This window comes from Ursus americanus, chromosome 19 (genome assembly GCF_024610735.1).
Source record: "Ursus americanus isolate L20-20 chromosome 19, mUrsAme1.1.p, whole genome shotgun sequence".
NCBI lineage: Eukaryota > Metazoa > Chordata > Mammalia > Carnivora > Ursidae > Ursus > Ursus americanus.
In genome coordinates, this window is record NC_142145.1 from 22,937,436 (window position 1) to 22,953,256 (window position 15,821).

Sequence of the window (15,821 nt, forward strand, 5' to 3'; positions counted from 1 at the left end):
GCCATTTTAAGATTTAAATTAGATAATCCACGTAAGATGCTTATCACAGTGCCCTCTAAGTGCTCTATAAATGTTAGTTATCTAAGCACTATTAGTAGTCGTAATAGATTAAGGTAGTCAGGTGTCTTCTGAATGCCTGTTAGTTTCTGCATCAACATCTGTGAAATCCTTATTAAGAGGCTATAAGGATAGTCATGGTTAGCATTTATTTAAACTATTTCAAATTAAATCTCTAGGTCAGTAATGAGAATTTGGATGGTATACAGATCCAGGCAACATCAGTGTCATTCTGAACAACATCTACAGAATCAATATAGTATTTTTCATTACTTTTGAAATTTGTATGTATTGATCAAAGGAAATATACAGCCATATAATCAAAATGGTGACTTTAAAATAAAAGTTAACTTTTTATAAAATAGATTTTTAGAAAATCATAGAGTGATTTTGATAGTATGAATTTTGTCCACCTTCTAAAATTGATCCTCAGTAAACAACCATAGGTTTCAGTTATTATTTGTTTTAAAATACAACTAAGTTTGGGGTGGCTGGGCAGCTCTGTTAGTGAAGTATCTGACTCTTGATTTCAGTTCAGGTTTCAATCTTAGGGTTGTGAGTTCAAGCTCTGAATTGGGTGTGGAGCCTACTTATAAAATAAAATATGACTAAGTTTGCCGAAAATTCACCAAAGTTAATTATAATTTATTTTAGTTTCACTTAATATAAAATTTAATATAGTTTAGAATACCTTGTTGTTATAGGAAATTAAATACAAGTTATGCATGAGCAGCATTATAGGAGTTAATTTGCAAACGAAATTCTCAAATGGTAAATAAGTTTTTCTTTTATGAATTTTTAACGTGTTTCCATAACAAGTGTATTATAAAAGACAAAAACATACATAAACACCTTGTAAAGCTCAAACCTATAAGTAGTTCTTTCTCAGGAGTAAGTACCAAGCAAGAGTATATTTAATTCTCAAGAGAATGAAGAACTTCTATAAAAGCATAGCTCAATATTTCCTTAATAAATAATAAAAGTTCTATCAGCATATCTGGGATCTATGCTTAACTTTTAATTAAGTCTTTATAACTACCATAAAAGAGTCAAATACAGATTGCAAATCAAAGTTCAAAGCTAATTAAAGGTCCAACATTAGAAGACAAGAGTTAAACTGTTTTTTCTGTATTTCTGCAGACCATGTAACATAGTAACATTTAACTCAATTTGTTTTAGTAGTTACACAATAGATTATATATTTATCTATATTTTGTCAGTGTGTGATATGTGTATACATACACACACAAATACACACATGGGGGACGGTGGGGAGGGGAAGTGTGGGCAACCATTTCTTCTCCAACTTCCAGGATGCCTGGAAGCTAAAGAATAAATCCATGAGTAAAGATTAAGATTAAAATTCATGAGTACAACATTGCAATTAATTTAACAACATGAACAATGCTTAAGGAGTGACAGGGTTAAGAGGGGGCTGAGCTGTTATGTTAAATTACCTGAGTTCCAGTCCAGACCTGGCCACCTAAAATCTGTGATCTTGCGCAAGTTACTTCACCTTCTTAAGCCTTAGTTTCTCCATTTGTTAAGTGGAAATAACAGTACCAACCTCAAAGAGTTATTTTGAGATGATTCATGTACAGAACAATGTCCAGTCCATAACCGACAATTTATACGTGCTTCTATTGTCACCAATTGCAACACTAAAGGAAACAACAATACTATTAACTATTCTGTTTAGAAGTGACTGCCACAAGCATTAGGAAAGTAAATCAAGCAGATAAGGAGATAACGCATTTTGTAAGGAAGCACTACTTTAAGATGTATTATTTTGATTATGCTTCTCATCAAAAGGCAACAAGTTTTCTAGAATTATTTTCGTAACCACGAAAGAAAGTCAAATCCAGGAACGCAAATGTAACACCACCACCACACAAGCAGAGGTGGTTATTACCAGTGTCAAAGAAACACCTGCCAATTCTGGTCTATTTATGCCATTTCACATGAATGGACAGAACCGTCCCAATCGTAGAACTTTCTAGCTTGTAGCAAACTTCCTTTAAAGCGAGGAAGGAACGAACGAACAAACACGCGCGCGCGCGCGCGCACACACACACACACAGCCTAACTCCTGTCATTAATTCATCCTTGCAGAAGGAGATTTGATAAAAGGTGTCAAGCCACAAAATCGGTCTTTAAAGGGCGCAGGAGGGAGCGACGCTCGTGGTCTGGAAGCCACAGGACCTCATTCCGGGGCGGAAAGGGGGCCGCGCTGGGACCAGCGAGTCGAGAAACGGGGAAGTCGCACCTCAACACCGTGCCCGGGGAAAAGCCGCGGACGTCGGTATTGGGTACCGCCGCGACCTGACCGCTTCCCCGCCCTCAGCCCGGGCTCGGGAAGACGCTTCCCTTCACCTCGCCCCGCCCATCCGCCAAGCGGGTCTGTGCCGGCCGCACGCGTGAAAGCCGCCGACGGGTCCGCAATCTGCTCGGCGGACCGGGCGGGAGGAGGCCGGCGCCCGCTCCGCTCCCGGAGCTCCCGCCCGGGCCCCGCCGCGCCAGGCCGCCTGCAACCGCGCGCTGCGCGGAGCCTTACCCAAAGTCTGGCCCCGCGACAGGTGGTGCTGCCGGCGGAGAGGCCGCGGCCCTGCCGCCCACACAGGCGATGCTCAGCTGAGGCCGAATCCGGCCCACCTCTTCCCTGAGCTTCGCGGAGCCGGCGCTAGCTCAGGTTCGGACAAGCATGGGCGGCCGACAGCCGGCTGGGCAGCCAGTCAAGCGGCGTAGTGAGCCCGGGAGCCGGGAGGCGGGCCGGCGCGGCTCGGGCGGAGACTGACGGGCGCGCGGGCCAATGCGAAGGCAGAAAGCCGGTCCGGGGGGCGGGGCTCCGGCCGCGACTTCGCGGCGGGCGCGCCCGGGTTCCTTCCCCATAGGACCTTCCTCGATCTTTCTTTGAGGTTACTGTTTTGAGGCCGGGCGCGCGCCAGTGTGGACGCGATCTCGAGGAATACGAGAGGGGTCGTGTAGAGGAGAAGGAGTCCGAAGACCCAGGCGACGCCCGTTGTTCCACGAAAGGAGCGGGGGCTGGCTTACGGCGGACCCGCATCCCCCAGATTGCCGGGGTACTCGAGGGGGGATGGCAGCGCGTTCGCGCGAGAAGAGGCTCTGCGCAGGCGCGGGCGGGCCGGGGAAAATCCGCGGGTACCAGTCTCCCAGCCCCAGTAGTCCAGAGGAAGGCTGGGAGTTTGGGTCCATCGTGGGCAGAGAGCGGAGGCAGGCAGAAGGTGAAGGAGAGATTAAGAGCTGGATACAGGTCAGGTGGCTGGGAAGAAGAGGGGGAACCCAGGAAATGTGAGGCCTCTGCACTTAAGGAACGCTTTCTATTTCTGAGCAATTTTTGTTTGTGTGTCTAGGCCTCGATCTTCTGCAGAATTCTTTGCCATTCTCCACGCCTGCTGGCACAGTTACTGTCCCGCAGGGAATTTACTAATCTCTATCCTCACAGTCACCATAAATAGATGTTCAGTGTCCTCTCTCAGAAAAGGTCTGGAACACTAAATTGAAAGCAGCAGGGACTGTACCTTAGTACCTCTTTACCTATTCACGGTTATGACATTGGAGGATTTTTCTTCACTCTTTTTTCAGAAAAATCTTATCACCAAAAATTCTTTGCTGTAAATGAGTTTGTGCACTTTTAAAGTATGGTAATGATAATTTTATTATTTTTTTAAGATTTTGTTTTTACATGATCTCTACATCCAAAGTGGGGCTCGAACTTACAACCCCTAGATCAAGAGTTGCATGCTGCATGGACTGAGTCAGCCAGGTGCCTCTGGTAATGATAATTTTAAAGCGAAGATGTAAAGAATACAAAAGGAGTCAAGGGAAGATGGAATAAGAAAACTGAAAGTGATGGAAATGTAAAATAGAGAAAATTAAGTGGAAGTAGAGAAAAGTAAGTTGTCCCTTCCTAAACGCTGACAATAACATGAAATCTGGAGCAACCCAGCCACTGTGAGCATCAAAGGGCGAGCATGTTTGGGAACACTGTAGTTAGATGATAAATGATAGGTGTGGCTGCTATAGTAACCACCGCAGTAAAAGAAGGACTGTAAATAAGCATCACCTAAAATAACCCTGCTCTGGGGAAATTGTCAAGAACATCAAGCTGAATGAGGGAAACTTCAAAAATTACAAGCATCATAAATGCTTCGTTAATAGAGATAGAATTGTTTTGTCTTTGAAAGACAGTTTGTCCTACATTAGAATAACCCTAGTCTGAAGGGTTGTAGAGCTATCATGGATGGGACTTATTTTGGTTAAATTGAGGTCATTTCATTCCTTAAATGAAATATTTCTTACTGTCAAGAAGGCAAACACTGCTATTTGGCTGGCCCATCCCAATTCATTTATCCTGAGTCACTTTGGTGATTGGTCTGAGGCTTCCTATCCAAGACAGTAACATATGGCTATTGAGCACTTGAAAGGTGGCTAGTCTAAATTGAGATACACAGTGAGTATGAAAACAATACAAAAAAAGAATGTAAAACATGTATCTTGATTTTTAAAATATCGATCACACATCAAAAAATTTTTGGTTAAATGAAATATGTTATTGAAATTAATTTCCTCTTTTTTTACTTTCTTAACATGACTACTAGAAAATGTAAAATTACATGTGTTAGCTCCCATTTGTGGCTTGCATTATATTTCAGTTGGACAATACTAATCCAAGAAGACCCTGTTAAAGTCACAATCTTGGAAGCTGCTGGGTGGGACTTCTGGAAAGGCTTTAAAAAATAGGCTCAACTGGCATGTACCTTTGGCTTTTTGCTTCATTTCACTTCTTGCCAGAAAACTTTGAAGGCATGGCACCCATCATTGGACCATAAGATGACAAGCGAATGGATGAAGGCTTATACTCTAAGGGTACTGGCAGGATTAAGAACTTGGATCCCTGATAGTATTATTGAACCACATTCAGCCTTGGTTCCTAGCCTTATATTTATTATTTTGTGAAATAAGCCTCTGTATAAATCAACTCAAATAGGTTTTCTGTTGTTTGGGACTAAAAGTAATTTCTAACAAGTACTGTTAAAATGCACAAAAATTGTGTTCCCTGCCATAATACCTTTCTTTAGAATAGCTCATAACTCAAATGGAGGATAACAAACCCAAAGTAGTAGTAGTAGCAGCAGCAGTAGTAATAACAATAGATTTTCCACACATCTGTTTTCAGTCATACAGAAAATTTACCTGCAGTTACAGAGTAATGGCCGCATTATCTAACCCAGGAGCTGTATCCTTCACTGCAGTTCCCACCTGTAGAAACCAGTAGAGGAAACTTTGGGAGGTTTTAGGCTTTGTGTTTCTATTAATGATTACTCGTGTTTTCCAATTATACTTGTTGTTTTCCTACCCTTGCATTGTCCAGATCAAGAATATAATATACATAATAAGATGTCACCAAGTACCTGTTACATGAAAGAACATGTTAATTGTTATATTAACTTTTCCATTTTGTATGTGTGTGTTGAAGAGGAAAACTTTCTTGTTCAAACTTGTTTAGTCTTGGGTTTTCCACTTTCTGGATGTTCCTTAAGAGAATGAAGGAACTTTTCCTACATGCAGGTTCTCTCCAGTAAATGCAGTTACCTGACAATCCTTGACTAGAAACACAGCTGAATAAGAAATGTATCTCCAGGGGTACCTGGGTGGCTCAGTCAGTTAAGCATCTGCCTGCCTTAGGCTACAGTCATGATCTCAGAGTCCTGGGATCCAGCCCCACATCCTTGGCTCCCTGCTCAGCAGGGAGTCTGCTTGTCCCTCTCACTCTGCCCCTCCTCTAGGCTCGTGCCCTCTCTCTTTCTCTCTGCTGTCTCTCAAATAAATAAATAAATCTTTAAAAAAAAAAAAAAAAGAAATGTAACTCCAAGCAGAATACAGATCATCCACTAATTAAATGTCCCCTTTATGGATAACCTGGGAATGATAGAAGGAAGATTGTTGAGATTCCTATTGACATGTGTCTAGGTATAGTGGGGTATGTGCGCAAATTATCTGAGCAAATGCCTCGTTCTTCAACAGTTTTTTGCTTTTGTTTTTGTTTTTTGTTTGTTTTGTTTGTTGCTTATTTATATTGAAGGAAAGAGCACACTTTGGGAGTTTGAAACACTGGAGTTCTAGTACTCTTGCGCTCTTATTAAGTCACTCAACAACTTTCTCCTGTCAGGTAGGTGTTATTAGACTTTCTTTACCTATCACAAAGGTCACTGAAAGAAGGAAGTGTGATAGAAAATATACAACAGCTTTGTAAAGCCAAAGGGATACAAATGCGAAGTATTCTCGTCTGGTTCCCTGCCTTGTGTATAGATGATGTTCAATAAATAATAATTAGCATTCATTGATCACTTATTTGCTAAGCATTGTCCTAAGGTTTGTTATATATATACTAAAATCATTTAATTGTCTCAGCAATACTATGATGTAGGTATAATTATTATTCCCATTTTATATATGGGAAATCTGAGGATTTAGAGGTTGATTCATCCAAGAAAAAGGGGATACACACTATGTTATACAAACTCTGAATATTTTTGGATATCTTTATGTACAGTTCAATGTCTTGGAAAGACCAGAAAAAGCATTTGGAACATAATGCCACTCCAACCCCCAACCCAGGAAGTGGGAAGGTCCTTGCCACTTGAGCTGTCTATTCAAATCTTCTCCATAACTCAACGACAAATTCTAATCTCACCTCCTCAGTAAGGCCTGGTGTGATAGTATGTAAATACGCAATGGGATTACCTGGGAACACTAAAAAATAAAAATAAAAAAATAAAAAAAATTTTTTTAAAAAGATGCCTATCCTATACTAATTAAATAAAATCCTTCTGATATGGGACTCCAGCACCTGTGTTTCTTAATAATTCTCCTGTATTTCTTTTTTATGTACTACTTATGTAGTAAAAGCTCCATGAGAATAGGGGCTTATAAAGATTATTTCTCCCTGTATTCCTTTCAAGCCCTTACATATGATTAATGTTTGATTAATTAATAGGTTTAGAAATGTCAACATCTTCCTTGTTCCAGTGAAGGTGTTCTCGGAGTGTGATTCTAGATCATCATAACCATTACCCACCACCACCACCACCACCACCACCACCTGGGAATTTGTTAGAAATGCGACTACTTGGGCCCCACTCCAGACCCACTGAATCAGGAATTCTGGGGTTGGGGCCCAGCACTGTGTGTTTTGACAAACCCTCCAGTTGCGTTTGATACACACTCAAGTTTAAGAACCGTTGTCTGATGACATGCATTGATCAAGAATCTAATTTATGTTTTTGTGTAGAATTTCCTACTGAGAAGAGCTCATTGGGAAACAAGAATGAAAAAGATACAGTGCTTGCCCTCACGGAGTCTACATTATAATATGGAGACAAAACATTTACTCATGTAAGTGTAATCTAATAAGCAACAAGTTGTTAAGTATTTACAGGGGAGGTGACAGGATCATGATGTCTTGGGTTTGTTTTAAATTATTCTAGGGAAGGCCGCCTGGGTGGCTCAGTCTGATAAGTGGCCGACTCTTGGTTTCAACTCAAGTTGTGATCTCAGGGTCCTGGGATGTAGCCCCGCATTGGGCTCCCCATTTCATACAGGGTCTGCTAAAGTTTCTCTCTTCCTCTCCCTCTGTCCCCCTGCCCCCCGCACACTGTCTCTCTCCCTCTCTCTCCCTCCCTCTCTCTCTAAAATAAATAAATAATTCTTTTAAAAATTATTCTAGGGAAAAAATGGGGATTGATGAAACAAGACTGACAAAATGCTATTATTAAGGTTGGGTGATATCTTTAAGGGAATTTATTATACTATATTCTCCACTTTTTGTATAATTGAATACTTCATTATAAAAAAATTTTTAAGCAATATGTGAAAAATAAGCTAAAAATGCTCTAGTAGTTCAAAAGAAGCAACCACTTCTTATACTTGGTTTACCTAGAAAGCTCTGTGGAGGACATACTATGAGAGCAAGGCTTGACTTACCTAGAAAAGTTCCTTAAGTAATGTATTACCTACAAGTCCACAAACTCTTATCCATAATTTCATATCCAAAGATTTCTATTTGTAATTTTTGGTGGTGCCAGAACTTATTTGATGGCAAATAACAGTTGTCACAAAGCTGTTTATGGCCTGTATGTCCCCAACATAATGTAAATATTTGTATTTATATTACCGTTCTTACATATTTGCATATTGCATATCCTTCAATAATTATTGTTTGCATGAGGCACACTGCCCTAGACCCCACTGCAGGTAGTATATAACATATAGTATATGCTCCTTTCGTGTCTTTTCGAATCCGGGATTTCCTAAGTTCTCAAGTCCAACTGGCTCCAAGGGCTTCATCCATTTGTGTAATCCAAAAGTGCAATGCTTATGGTACAATAAATTAGTGGAAGGCTCAATTAGTGGAATTGAGCAGGTAATTTATTACGTAAATATTACTTATTATAATAGTCAAGCTAAATCTATTGTGAATGACAAAGAATGTTATGACGTTTTACTTGGTGCAATGAGCACAAAAATGACTGATTGGGTGAGTTATAAGAACTTAGCTTTTAAGGAGAAATTGTTGATGATGGAAGTCAATAAAGTGGTTAGCTTTAAAGATTTGTTTATTTTAGAGACACAGAGAGTGAGAGAATGAGCTGGAGAGGCAGAGGGAGAAAGAATCTCAAGCAGACTCTGCACTGAGTGTGGAGCCCATCGCAGGCCTCGATCTCATGACCCTGACATCATGACCTGAGCCAAAACCAAGAGTCGGACGTTCAACTGACTGTGCCACCCAGGTGCCCCAAGTGTTTAGCTTTAATGGGGGGGGTTGGATGAAAAGAGACAAGGGAACATTCTATATCTTAGTCTGGATGATGACTACACAGGTGTATACATACATTAAAGTTCATCACACTTGAGTGAGGTGCTTTACACACCTCACTGCATGAATTCTATATCTACCCAACCAATATATAAACTAACCGTTTGCATTGCGCATTGCTATTTCATTTTGGAGTAAATAACTCTGAACTCAGTTGTGGATCCCGTAACTTCATTTTACGCTTCTTCCTTGGTGTCCCCTACTGAACCCTTTCAGAAAAAGCAGGGGACCGTTCCTGGCTGTCCAGAGTGTAGCTCACCAGGCCTTGCAGAGTTGTCAAAATGACAGAGAATATACAAGCCTGGAAAGAAGGCACAAGCTCTTCCAAGAAAGATAGGTTATAAGGCAGGGGATCCGGTAAAACAAGGTGCCAAGGCCCAAATTAATGGAAAAGTAGGAGGAGGAAATAGGAGTAGGGCCTGTTGACTAAACAAATAGAGAAGGACATGGGTGTGGATGAGTTTGTGTGAGTCCTGTGGTTTTGGGAGTCAAGGCTGCTATCTCAGTCTTTGTCTCTGGTTTGGCTAGTTCACCTGGGAAGTGGGAGGAGCCATAAAGGGGCAGGCTTCCAGGGCTCACCTGACCAGGTGACTTCCCTATAAAGCTCTTCAGTAGGCAGCTTAAAGTGTTATATATGCCAGTTATCTCAAGATGGACACACTTTTGCCCACCTTGCTCAAAATTAAAGGAAGATGCTTGGAAAAACTTTAGTACCAGTTGCCATGAAAATAGCACAACTTTTTTTCATCTAAGCACCAAGTGTGTCTCCTTAAGGAAAATCCATATGATTGAGTTTTCGGAGAATTATAGAAGGTCATTCTCATAATGAGAATATGTGTGGTAGGATCGTTGGTTTTAGGTTGGCACATCATCTATAGCAAAAGCAGATGGATTGTGCTAATCACATGTTTAGGTTTATGCAACCCCATCTGCCTTAGACTAGGAAACATTAATAATGAATGCTGACTGCACCACTGGGAATTATCTTTCAATAAATTAGGTCCATTAAAAATGCAAACTCTTTAAAAAATGAAAGAGAAAATAAACAGTGTATCTAAAGGCATTTATGCTAGACATGGCAGAAACAAGCCTCCAGTCAGCCTAGTTTGGAAGTGACACAAGCATTTGATGTTAAGAAAAAAAGGCATTTGGTATAGGCAAGTACTATCATTAAAAAACAATGACGTTTTAAAATACATTGAAGTGCCAATGATGGTAATTACCGCTAAAAAAGCAGTACTGTTTTTTATATAATTTATGTAACTTATCAGGCTGTCTACTAAAAGAGTAAACTAACACCATAATAAGCAGTAATTAATACCATAATAAGCAGTACCTTCATTACCAAAATATTTTAAGGGAAGTTCTAGAAACTTGTAAAGAACAAAGAAGTTAATATCACAGGCTTATTAACAATAGAAGAATTTTTACTCCTTAAAGAAAAATAGCTCTTTGATGTTTATAGATATTTTACCTCTTGACTTTCCTTTAGGACTTAGGTAACCTGGAGAGAGCAAAATTTGCCAGTGTCATATCATTGTGGAAATACCTTCTTTCTTTTATGAAGGTGATTCAGTCTTACTAATGCCACTTCTAAAATTTCTTGGGCCATTGGCCACTTGGTGTTACTCATTCTAAATCCTAGTCTGGCTCCATCATTATCTATAAGCCCTTAAGAGGGGATTGAAGGAGCAGCAACATTGGCATCACAAGACTATTAGAAAAATGAAATCTAGATCCCCACCCCAGACCTACTGCATCAGAATCCAACATGCCCAGGCTGTTCTATGCACATTAACATTTGAGAAGCATGGAGAACCTCTGAAGTTCTAGATTCTGTGAACTTATGCTGCTGTGAAAGAATTTTTATTTCTAGATATGAGATCATGAGAAACCCATGAAACTTTATCTTCAAGAAGTTCCTGTGCCAAGGCAGTTGTTCTTTTCTTCCCATGCTGAGAATATGTTATGCTTTAACCATGAGCAGCACAATTTTATTCTTCATTCACCAGATCTGTAGTTATGGTCTAGATACCACATAGAAATTTGCGCCAAATAGAATGTATGCAAAGTCTCTGTCTGATGTCAGGGGAAAAAAGTCCCAGAAATGTTTGCCTTGATCACCCAAATAGCACCCCTGGTATCTTGAGCATTACTTTACATACGGGTCCTTAATAGACCCTGCACACTTCGTAGTTCTTAGCCCAGATTGGATGAAAATGTACCTCTGAGATTCTATCTCTTGGTGGCAGTACTGGGACATTTTTCTACAAAGTTTTCAAAATTTCTGTGGTCAAGAAAGTAGCTATAATTGGGGCGCCTGGGTGGCACAGCGGTTAAGCGTCTGCCTTTGGCTCAGGGCGTGATCCCGGCGATCTGGGATCGAGCCCCACATCAGGCTCTTCTGCTATGAGCCTGCTTCTTCCTCTCCCACTCCCCCTGCTTGTGTTCCCTCTCTCGCTGGCTGTCTCTCTCTCTGTCAAATAAATAAATAAAATCTTAAAAAAAAAAAAAAAAAGAAAGTAGCTATAATAGATACAGTAATTTAAGAAAACCATGAATTCATAAATTGGGTTTGATTATCCAATATATTTTCCTATTGAGCAATAAATGGTGGATTCTTTGGCACAAGGGATATCAAAATCCTAAAAACAGCTTTAATATTGTTAAGTTGAATATTTCATATCTTTTAGATCAACAAGATGATGTGGTCTAAACACAAAAGAAATCTCCCAGGCATGCCTTTCCTCCCTTTACTGTTTGACCACATAGAAATTTGCGCCAAATAGAATGTATGCAAAGTCTACTGCTAGCTTTCTGAAATGTTTCTCAAAGTGAATCATCTCCCACACCAAGCTGCACTCCTGGGCTGGGCATTCCTCCATGTGTCCTTTCCATGGCCATTGGTTACCTCATGAATGTTTGGGGACCCCAGGGCCTCCCTGGAGGTTTGACTCAATGCTGATGGTTCACATTAGAGCTTGGCCATTGTGGGGTCTGTAAAGAATGCCAGCAATTAACTGGAGCATTCTGTCTTAATAGGCATCCAAAGGGAAGTAGAATATCTTTCCTTCATTGCACTGGAACCAGAAGTATATTGCACAGACGAATATAGAATAAGGGACACCTGGGTGGCTCAGTCAGTTGAGCGTCTGCCTTCAGCACAGGTCATGGTCCCAGAGTCCTGGGATTATCCCGGCGTTGGGCTCCCTGCTCAGCAGGGTGCCTGCTTCTCCCTATACCTGCCACTCTCCCTGCTTGTGCTCTCTCTCACACAAATAAATAAATAAAATCTTTAAAAAAAAAGAATATAGAATAAAACATTAGCCCTAAACAACACAACCTTGGAAAAGTTATATCTGGATTCCAGCTTATTAAGGGCACCAAATTGTGCAAACATAATCTCTTGTTCATATCTTTGTGCCTGCAACTAGAAATGATGAACCATAAGCTTTATTATAAAATATCAGATCAGAGGTTCTTCATCTTTTTTTATGCAATGGACATCACCAACAGTTTGGTGAAGCCTACAGACTCTTCAGAATGTTTTTTTTTAATGTATAAAATAAAACATGTAGAATAACCAAAGAATCTAATTATAATAAAATAAAATGATCAAAATATTTTTTAAGATTTTATTTATTTATTTGAGATGGAGAGTGAGAGAGGGAGCATGAGTTGGGGGCAGAGGGAGAGGGAGAGGCAAGGTTCCCCACTGAGCAGGGAGCCTGATGTGGGGCTCAATCCCAGGACCCTGGGATCATGGCCTGAGCTGAAGGCAGATGCTTAACCGACTGAGCCACCTAGGTGCCCCCAAAATATTTTTAAATCCCAAATTTCTGATGTAATAGTACATGTACTACTTTATAATGCAGTAAATAAAAATCTAATAGTGGGTCTAATAGCTAGTAATGATGAGTATAAATGATATTTGAAAGTATCTGCAATAACCATAAGGTGGTATGAAAAATCTGTGGCTTTGGTTAATCCTAGCAGTTTGTTGCTTTCATCCATAATTGAACAAAATGCTAAATTCCAGTTAGAGATAGAAAAAATAAGGGGCACCTGGGTGGCACAGCGGTTAAGCGTCTGCCTTCGGCTCAGGGCGTGATCCCGGCATTATGGGATCGAGCCCCACATCAGGCTCCTCCGCTATGAGCCTGCTTCTTCTTCTCCCACTTCCCCTGCTTGTGTTCCCTCTCTCGCTGGCAGTCTCTCTCTCTGTCAAATAAATAAAAATAAAAAATCTTTAAAAAAAAATTAAAAAAATAAACATATATTTTTTTAAATTTTATGTTTCACTTGAAGAGAGAGAGAGCACAAGTGGGGGGAATGGGAGAGGGAGAAGCAGGCTCCCTGCTGAGCAGGGAGCTGGACTTGGGGCTTGATCCCTGGACCCTGGGCCATGACTTCAGCCAAAGGCAGATGCTTAACTGACTGAGCCACCCAGGCGCCCCAACATTTTTCTCAATCCAAGTTCACCTACCACCTGTGCTTAAGAACCCCCTGTACTGGACTGTTTTTAGCCAAGTTCAGCTAAGAACCTCCTTCTACCTGTCAGCAATTTAGGAATTCAACTTCTGAAACTGGAAAATAGTTTCCTGTAGCAGTTTCTTTTGTCAGATCTCCAGTTTCAAGGATATGCGGAGACATACCCTGTCAACAGGTCTTTTGTGACTTACAGTAAATCTCCATTTCAATTTATTGAGCTTTACCTGGGACAGTGCCACCTGGGCTTTCCCTTGGCCCAGTGACTCAGCATTACAACACAAACTCGGGTTTACCTGGTTCGCGTTGCAGAGGTTGCTTTCAACTTGAAAATTGGCCAAATTTCCCAGCCTCCCAGGCTGATAATTTAGGAAACTTCCCTTAGTCATCTCCTGTTCCTTGATAAGAGATATTTGTTCATGTCTCTCCTTGTGCCAGAGGCACATGCTGCTAGACATGTTAAGAAAGTAATTTATTACTGACATTCTTACCCTTGAAGTAATTGTTCTAAAATACATTTTTGAAAGCCTACCATGAGGACTTTTTTTAAAAAGCGTTTTGCAATCTTTTTTCCCTTGGTAGGAAAATGTACCTTAGCTCCTTTTGAGAAGAAAAATGACTTGTTCATATTTTTAATTTCATTCACATTTTCTGAGTAGACGTGAAAATCAACTATCATCCTTCTGTAAGTTTAGAAAAGAAATAGAATTTTATTTCATGCCAGCTGTGAAAATAACATTCAAAAAGCATTATGCCAACAATGAGAAAAGGGAAATCGAACTGTTTGGTCATGAATTCAGCCCATTCTGTACTTATTAGGGTGGAAAAGAGAAGTGAGAAGAAAATATGAGAAGGAACATTCTGGAACTCATTTTATTCTATCCAAATGAGGGAGCTTGACTTGTCTCCAAGTGTTAAGCCCTTTCAACAAATAGCCTGCAGCTCTGCTTGCTCCTATGAAACCAGTCCCTTCCTTTTTTTTTTAAATTTAAATTCAATTAACATACAATGTATTATTAGTTTCAGAGGTAGAGTTCAGTGATTTATCAGTCTTATATAATACCTGGTGCTCATCACATCATGTGCCCTCCTTAATGTCTGTCACCCAGTTACCTCATCCCTACCCCCCTTCCCTCCAGCAACCCTCAGTTTATTTCCTATGATTAAGAGTCTCTTATGGTTTGTCTCCCTCTCTTATTTCATCTTGTTTTATTTTTCCCTCCCTTCCCCTATGATCCTCTGTTTTGTTTCTTAAATTCCACATATGAGTGAGATCATATGATAATTGTCTTTCTCTGATTGACTTATTTTGCTTAGCGTAATACCCTCTAGTTCCATCCACATAGTTGCAAATGACAAGATTTCACTTTTTTTGATGGCTGAGTAATATTCCAGTGTGTGTGTGTGTGTGTGTGTGTATACCACATCTTCTTTATCCATTCATCTGTTGATGGACATCTGGGCTTTTTCCACAGTTTGGCTATCGTGGACATTGCTGCTGTAAATATTGGGGTGCAAGTGCCCCTTAGGATCACTTCATTTGTATCTTTGGGGTAAATACTTCGTAGTGCAATTGCTAGGTCATAGGTTACTCTATCTTCAACTTTTTGAGGAACCTTTGTACTGTTTTCCAGAGCGGCTACACCAGCTTGCATTCCCACCAACAGTGTAAGAGGGTTCCCCTTTCTCTGCATCCTCACCAACATCTGTAATTTCCTGACTTGTTAATTTTAGCCATTCTGACCGGTGTGAGGTGGTATCTCATTGTGGAAACCAGTCCCCTCCTTATTGCACATAGTCTGGCTTCCTTCTCCCCAGCTTTATTAAAACTGCAAACTCGCTCTTTTTGGGTGGAATTCAAACCTTCTTTAAAAGATTGTATTTATTGCCGGGAGTTAAGATGGCAGAGGAGTAGGAGTCCCCTTTTTCAGCTGGTCCCCTGAGTCGAGCTGGATAGGTACCAGACCATCCTGAACACCCACGGAATCAGCCTGAGATTCAGGAAGATACATCTGGATCTCTACAAACTAACATCTCCAGCGCTGAGTATTGAGGTACAAAGCGGAGAGCCGTGAATCTGCGCACAGATATCGGAAGAGAAACGGAAGGGGGGGGGGAGCCTCCCCACTCAGGTACCAGGAAGCCGCAACCACCTGCACTGGGGAGCGGGCTGACTCGCGGACCGCCACCCTCGAGAGAGCAGACTGAGACCGTGAGCTGGGAACGCGCGTGACCAGTCTAAAAACCTGAGCCCTGGTGTGCGCAGGAACCACACTGAAACGGAGCTCGGAGCTCCGGGAGTGCGTGGGGGCGGCAGGCGGCTGGCGGTGTTAGAAACACAAAGGACAGAGACATGCTGGCCCTGGAAGTGAGGGCTGGG

At 41.0% G+C, this 15,821-nt stretch overlaps 2 protein-coding genes across 8 annotated transcripts in view; one reads left to right on the forward strand and one right to left on the reverse strand.

Annotated features, from left to right (window-relative positions):
- ME2 (malic enzyme 2) overlaps positions 1-2,811 on the reverse strand; it is a 50,538-nt gene extending 47,727 nt beyond the window's left edge. The window contains exon 1 of one of the 3 annotated variants that reach the window (XM_045790119.2): positions 2,612-2,811. The gene's annotated coding sequence lies outside the window, so the exon portion shown is untranslated. Of the gene's footprint in view, positions 1-1,514; positions 1,718-2,611 lie in introns of those variants that run through there. The other 2 variants (XM_045790118.2, XM_087869797.1) reach the window with 2 other exon arrangements.
- A 143-nt stretch (positions 2,812-2,954) lies between these two features.
- Positions 2,955-15,821, forward strand: part of MRO (maestro) — a 71,062-nt gene continuing 58,195 nt past the window's right edge. For 4 of the 5 annotated variants that reach the window (XM_087869803.1, XM_087869801.1, XM_087869798.1 and 1 more), the window contains exons 1-2: positions 2,955-6,247; positions 7,370-7,473. The gene's annotated coding sequence lies outside the window, so the exon portion shown is untranslated. The remainder of the gene's footprint in view (positions 6,248-7,369; positions 7,474-15,821) is intronic. The other variant, XM_087869800.1, reaches the window with a different exon arrangement.